Genomic DNA, 8145 nt, shown 5'->3' on the forward strand with positions numbered 1-8145 from the left:
TGACCCAATCTTGACAACTACCCCGCCAAGCTCATGACTCCATAACTACTCCTTCATTGGGCTATGGTCAGAGCTAGATCTTAGCAGTATAGTTTGCTCTCAATTTGTCTTAATTTTCGTGATCTTTCTTGAAATCCGACTAAACAAAGATTAGTGGTGATTTGTCTTGAAAACCGGCTGATAAAAAAATGATTAAAATGATGAAAAATGTTACTTCAATGGCAAATTTCATCTCTCTGAATTGATTGAAGGCTCAGTACAATGTGCAAGATTATAAATTTTAGCTACCAAGCTTTTTTGCAACCAGATTCTGGCCCATAAAAAGGCATACAAAAGATAATAGTTTGAATACCCATATGCCACATCTGGTACACCAGTGAAAATTCACTACATCAATTCCCAGTGTAAAAGTATTGAATCCAGTGCCAAATAGTCACTGCCCTTCTGTTTAAAACAAAACCAGATAAATCTGGTTAAAAATGAGGAGCAGGATTGTGAATTCTGCACACTTCTTGGAATATGGGAAAAGGAGTCCTCATATAAGGGACAAACCAGAAAAATGTTGTTCTAAATATTGGTTTTCCTAATATTATTGGTATCTTGACCAAGATTTTTTTTGGTAAATTTATATATGGTTATATTTCAATGGTAGATTTATATCTTGTTATACCTCAAAGGAATGATCTCTTCCATTATTATCAGATTTGGCTTCTCTATAATAGTGGAAGAGATCATCTGAAACGGGTTAGAGTTTAAATTATATACATACTTTCTATCTTAAGAATGAGAATTTAATATGAAGTTGGGTGTTCAAATTTGGATTTAGTTGGTGTCCAGACAAAAATAAAGAGTTTGTTGAGAAGAAAACTGACCGCCAAGAAAACAATTTAGGAACTGTGAAATTTGCTTTGGAGTGCACTCAAATATGGGAGAAGTTTGATTAAAAATAAAAAACAAGTCAGTGTGAAATACAAGGGAATTTTTTTTAATGAATAATAAATTTGGAAGATTATTATAGTTGTAATTAAAAAAAATTTATCTATAATCAAATATTATTAAAAAAATTAAAATTCATTTTTCAAAATAATTTTATTTATAAAATATAAAATTAATTTTATTTATAAAATATAAAATATAAAATTAAATGGTTAATAATGAATAGATTACTATTAAAGTAACCTAAAATGAAAACCATCGTTTTCAATCAATCAAATTATTTTCTTTATGAAAATTAAGATCACCTAATTTATATATAAATTATTAAGATTTTAAATTAAGATTAAGAAAGCTTAACTTAATTTTGTTTAATATTAAAGTAAATTATTAATTATTAGCTGTAGTTTGTTTTATATAACTAAATTTTATATATAAATATAATTAATTATATATAAATAAAATTATTTTATGTGTAAATTTTTAAATTTATATGATAATATTTTTTTATTCTAATTAATTATAATTTTAAAAGGAATACTCAAACTTATATAATAATTTCTATTTTATTTTAATTGAAAATATTTTTAAATATAAAATGTTATATTAATGTTACAATTATTTTTTTAATTTATAATTAATTTTAATTTTTTATATAATTAGAAACCTGATATAAATTTGATGAGCACTTTTACCCTCAATGTATTTTAATCACTTTTTTTTAAATAATCTTTGCATTATATTTTATATTCATTTTATATATCATTTAAAATTATTATAAATATTAGACATAATATATATAGCAAGAGGATGAAAATTATTATACATATTATACCTAGAATGAGGATGAGGTTTACATGTCTATAAACAAGTATTTAGGAATGTACTATGGTAATAACTCGATCATTTCTTGATTAACAACGAGTATTTCCAATGTTAATCATGTATTTACTCATTGAATTAGAATAAATAATTTTTAAAGGTATTTAAGAATGTATCAAGGTGAAAATAATTTGAATCAATTTCATAAGAAGTTCAACTTTTAAACGATTTGTTATTACTAGTACAACCACACTAAAATATTAATATGGTTGATATAGTCAAGGACTCCATTTATATATACCATTAATAAATATATAACAAAGAAAACTATTGCAACAAAAATATTATTATTAACTATTGTAACAAAAATATTATTATTAACTTTAATTTTACTTAACCCTTAAGAATCCTAGGTCATGATAAAAAATAGAGCGTTGAAGAGTTTCTATCATTTACAACCAAGATATAAGATAGTTTTTCTAAAATTAGGTATGCTTTAAAAATCCCTAGGAAATTGGTGGGTACATGGGGAGCATGTGGCAGGAATCTAATTTTTTTAATTTATTAAATATCATTGCAACTTAACAAACTCTGTAACACACTACATTTGTTGATAAGCATTTAGACGAAACATATGCTAAGCATATTCCCTTGAGAATCAATTTAGGCCATCAATTAAAAAATTAAAGAAAAAGTAAAGAGATCCCCATCCACTTTAAGTTGAATTAGAAAGTCTTTGACAATTACTCAATGGCTTACTCCACACACCCACATACCCACATATAGATAGAAATAGATATGGCTAAATTTTCAACTTACTTGTTCAATTGACAGTTTTAATGATTAAGTAAATATCAATGATGTGATGTGGGATTTTTTTTATTCGTTTAGTGATAAGTATATATTTAAATTTTTAGTCAAATTTCATTTTTATGCATTTTTTTTGTCTAAATGTATTAAAAGAATTTTTTTCTTAAAATGTATTATAAGTTTTTTTTTTTTTTTTTTTTTTGCCAATAGGCGTGTCTATTTTGGACTATGCCTTTTGGAATTTTAATTTACTTATCAATAATTATTAGGTGAATGGTAGGGATTTAACCATCATAAAATGTTTTAGAATATTCGTAATAGTATACACAAATCAAAGACTAAGATGTATTTCTAAAATAGTTATATTTTTTGCCCTTTTAATTAAATTCATTAAGTATAAAAAAATCATGTCATGATATATTTTTTTTGCCTTTTAATTAAATTCATTAATTAACAAAAAATCATGTCATCAAGTGTAATATGAAACAAGATATGGTTTTTTAGGCATGTCTACAAATTAAGAATCTCCATGATAAAGTGTGGGTGAATCTCCATGGTTAACAATCTTGTTACATGTTTTTTTAAAATGAATATATCTTTAACTTATATATTAATTATTTTTATCATTAATTAGGCCGATAGGCCTTTCCTATGTATCAACAATTGTCAACACTTTCATCCTCCTACGTTGGATCAAGTGAGACACTTTCAACCGTTGATTTGAAGTGTGACTGCTTTTTCCAAATATCAGTTGAGTTCCCTTCTTGACATGGCAAGATATTTTTACTGCTTTTTCTAAATATCAGTTAAATTGCCTTCTTGTTAGGCCGATAGGCCTTTCCTATGCATCAACAATTGTCAACACTTTCATCCTCCTACGTTGGATCAAGTGAGACACTTTCAACTGTTGATTTGAAGTGTGACTGCTTTTTCCAAATATCAGTTGAGTTCCCTTCTTGACATGGCAAGATATTTTCACTGCTTTTTCTAAATATCAGTTAAATTGCCTTCTTGACATGGCAAGATATTTTCACTGCTTTTTCTATCTTCGCTGGCTTTTGCCAAAAGCCAGCTTGGCTTTTCTGTATTCAAATTTCTGTAATCCATAATAAATTAAACAGTGTTTTGATAGAAATCACTAGATATCAAACTAAATAAAACATTTCAAATTATTTTATATATACATATATATAAGGTCTATATTTTAATAAAATACTATACATAAACCATTTCAATTTCAATTTTTTTTGTTCCTTATATATATATATAAATTAATTAATTACTTATTAAATAACTTATTTTAGATTTTAATTTATATTTATCTTTAAAAAAAACCACAAAATAACCCTAATTAACTATGATAAAAATATATTCCATCATTATTTTCTTTTTCAATCTTCTATCACACATGACAGCTTAATGGATTTTTCTGATTATTAAGATATGTAATTTAAGATTAACATCCCCTCATTGAAAGCTGAGTTGACACTGGGAGCCTAGATGAACTCATCTCGATACAGTCCACGAAATCCCAACCGTGTAACCTGTAAATTCTCAGCTTTGATCTCCCAAAAGTCTCCCACGGGCAACATTCCCATAATAATTGCATGATTCCTTGCATGCCTTGAGTTTGGAGCTGTAACTGCCATTCCTGGGCGATAAATTTGAGGATTTTGAGCTGAATTCTGCTCGTAGCGCGGCGCGATCAATATATTTGAGCTTCATCGGGCTTTTTAACATTTGGATTTGAATAGCGGCCGTAGTAAGGGTTTCGAAGGTCGTCTTCCTGAATTTTCAGGGTTTATCGAGATGGGTTCTAGAAGTAGTTCTCCCTACTGGTGTCATGCTTGCAATCGTATGTTAAGATTATTGACAGGAGAGCCCACTGTTTGTCCCACTTGTGGCGGAGGGTTTGTAGAGGAAGCAAGCGATGGCATTTCGAGCTCCCGAACAAACCCCTTCGAGGGCTTCTTAATGGAGGGCGGAGAAAGGCTTTCTGTGGCTGACCTCATGGCTGACCTGCTCAACTTGATGAGTAACCAAGAAAATAGAGAAGGCCGCGGTCATGTCCCTGACAGGAGTCTCAGACGGGGCGCGATTGGGGGTAATGGCCCCATGGTGTTAATTTTGGGCAGTGATACAGGAATCGAACCCAGGACCTTGCCTGCAAATATTGGGGATTATTTCATGGGTCCTGGGTTAGAACAGCTGTCTCAGAACGATAGGTTGGGCCCTCCTCCTGCCCCGAGGGCCGCCGTGGATGCAATGCCCACGATTAGGATCAATTCCCGGCATCTGATTAACAATTCGCACTGCCCTGTCTGCAATGACCGGTTCGAAGTCGGAGGCGAAGCCAGGGAGAAGCCCTGCAATCACATTTATCATTCAGATTGTATACTTCCCTGGCTGGCTCAGCACAATTCGTGTCCCGTCTGTCGCCTTGGATTGCCGGGCGACTTTCCAGCTACATCACAGGCTAGATCTTCATCCAGGCCCAGAAGTGCCGCGTCATAACCCCCGGCTGCCAAGGTAATGTCCGGGGATCTCAGGATGCCCCTTGTTTTATGCTGCGCAAAACAGTAATTCTAGGAATTATGTTTCAAGTGGAAAGAATACCAACGTTAATACTAATAATAATTCAAGAAGCAGAGACCATGGACGAGGTTCGACCAACGGAATTTAATGTGGTCTGTACATTCTTCCACTGCAAATCACTGTTCTCATCGTGGTAAATATGCTTCAAATACAAATGATAACGTTATCCGGAGGCAGCCGTGATGGCCCTTCGAGGAAGGCAATGGTTCTCCTGGGAGGATCAAGCTGAGTCACTCAGTACTCCAGTATGTTGACTGTAGACTGTAAATACTGGTTACATGGAGTACTATATTTTAATAAAGTACTATACATAAACCATTTCAATTTCAATTTTTTTTTGTTCCTTATATATCTATAAATTAATTATTTATTTATTAAATAAATTATTTTAGATTTTAATTTATATCTATCCTTTAAAAAAACCACAAAATAACTCTAATTAACTATGATAAAAATATATTCCATCATTATTTTCTTTTTTAATCTTCTATCACGCTTGACAGCTTAATGGATTTTTCTGATTATTAAGATATCTCATTTAAGATTAACACCCCCTCATTGAAAGCTGAGTTGACACTGGGAGCCTAGATGAACTCATCTCGACAAGCAAATTGGAGGAATCAATTTTCCCTGTGCAAGATAATAGCAGATAAAGCATAATATTTTTCGGACTAAACGTCACACATCTTGCTCGAATTGAACCGTTCAAGCACAGAGCCACATATATCTAGTGATATTCACTTACTGCATATAGTTTATAAATTTGTCTGGATTTTGATAAAAAATTGTAAAGTTTTTTAGGATTTTTGTAAATTTAGATTACATGTGTCAAATTTCAAGATTTTAGATGCTTTGGAAGTTTTTGATGGGGTTGAATTTATTTTCACCATCAAAAATATGATTCAAACACTACACTTTTTTGAATTTTCTTTTGGCCAATCACTTTTGACCATTCACACAATTACTCGTTAGACCTAGCCTTAAATAATTAAGTTAGGTAGTTAAATATTTAATAATAATAATGATAAGTATATTAATGTTAATATTAATAATAATATTTATTAAATAATTAGGTTATTTAGTAAAATATTTAATAATAATAATGATAATTATATTAATTTTTATAATGTATTTTTGATAAATCACATTTCAAGTTATTAATTTCTTCCAAACTAATATGATTTATCATCACAACAAAAATTAATTATATTAATATTAATTATTATTATAATACATACACAATAATATATTAAATTAACTTAAATAATTAAATATTTTAAAATTTATAAATAAAGAAATTAAATTAATTTATTATGTATTTTAAAATTATATTTATATATATATATATTTGTTTTTAAGGTTGATTTTTTTTAAAAAGTTCTGATTTATTTTCCAATCTAATTTATCTAAAACTTAACGAGAATGCATTGAAATCACAAATTAAATTTAATGAGTGAACTCAAAAAATAACAACATAAAACCATAAGATAATTATTCAATATAAAATAAAATTAAAAATATATATAGTTTGGACCACCTGGAAAACTATCAATTCCCTTTCGTTATCTATCTTTCAAATGAGTATTTTCTTGCCGTTGACTTTTTTGGTTGACTTTCGAGCTTTGAACTTACCGGGATGTACACTAATATGCAGGTGAGGACTTTGACCAAAGGATAATGGAATATTTCATCAAATTGATCAAGAAAAAGCACCGAAAAGATATTAGTTAGGATAGCAAAAATGAAATAAGACATTCAATGTGTTCCTTATAATATAGATATAAACAAAACATCTAAAGAAAAGTAATTGCACAATGATCTAGTCCGAGAAAACAACGTTTTCCATGAATCAATTAATTCTTCTAGAAAAATTCAACAATTCCAATTTAATAATCCTATCGGCCTCTCTTTGTACCTTTTGGGACAATTGCTAGTAATAATCATTATTATTTTAAATAAAGTTATGAATTAGTTAATTTTTGTGATTTTTTTAAGAACTTGAGAGATACCATGAAATGAGTATTTTGATGTTTATTATGGATTGACTATGGACATACCAACTCTTTAATTTATATAACTGCACTAATAAAATATATCTTAATTTGTGATTAAATTTCATTTTCATGAATCAATTTCTTTTTAATGTATTAAAAAAAATCTTTAATAAAATATCTAAATTATATGTTTCTTCATTGTTACCTTCCAACCATGTACATCTTATGGAGGACACTTAAAAATTATCATAATCATGTTAAATCATTCACCTAATAATCAATAGAATGGAATATGAGATCAAGGCTTCTTAAAATTTACCATAATCATGTTAAATCATTCACCTAGTAATCAATTGAGTGGAATATGAGGTTAGCTTACACTTTCACCATATCAACCATACTTCATCAATAGATTGCTACTTACGATCAAAATTGTAGTCAATTATAAGGAAAATTTTGAATGTTACTCACTATTTGTATTGCAAGATTGTAATCAATGTACAAAAGATGTTTCAAACAGTTGCTATCAATAGATAAGGTATGACCGAATATAAAATATCTAATTCTCTAAAGAGATAAGAATGGTTCTAATCTTTGGCATCTTATTATCAAGGAAAAATACTTCAAAAATAGATTTGTTATTGACTGGCTAAGATCTTATGACAGGCAAGTTATTACCTTTGTTCTATTATTTGGAGGGGTCTATTGGAAGCTTACCCATGGCTTTCCACCTAGCTGCCCTGGAAGGTGCATAAGAGTAATTAGGCCATCCTTGGGAAGGATCCCTTCATAGGAGGTGCCACCTTTTATAAACTTTCTCTAGAGTTGATTTCCCTCTTATATGATCAAGGGTTGTACAATTTGAGGCGTGTTATGAGATATTATCCACAAGAACTTCTCTTTGATAGCTAGAAAAACACAAATGATTTGGGTTTACATGGGCCTTTCCTGTTGAAAGGGACCATTTTTGTAAAACATTTGTATTCTAATG

General features: G+C 29.5%; 1 pseudogene; it reads left to right on the plus strand.

The window, feature by feature from the left end:
- The first annotated feature begins 4333 nt into the window (after positions 1-4333).
- LOC149182108 (putative E3 ubiquitin-protein ligase RHC1A pseudogene) lies at positions 4334-5289 on the plus strand (annotated as a pseudogene).
- Positions 5290-8145: the final 2856 nt, after the last annotated feature.

Source organism: Pinus tabuliformis, chromosome 3_2, assembly GCF_031772625.1.
Source record: "Pinus tabuliformis cultivar Carrire ecotype Pingquan chromosome 3_2, CPIR1, whole genome shotgun sequence".
Lineage (NCBI taxonomy): Eukaryota > Viridiplantae > Streptophyta > Pinopsida > Pinales > Pinaceae > Pinus > Pinus tabuliformis.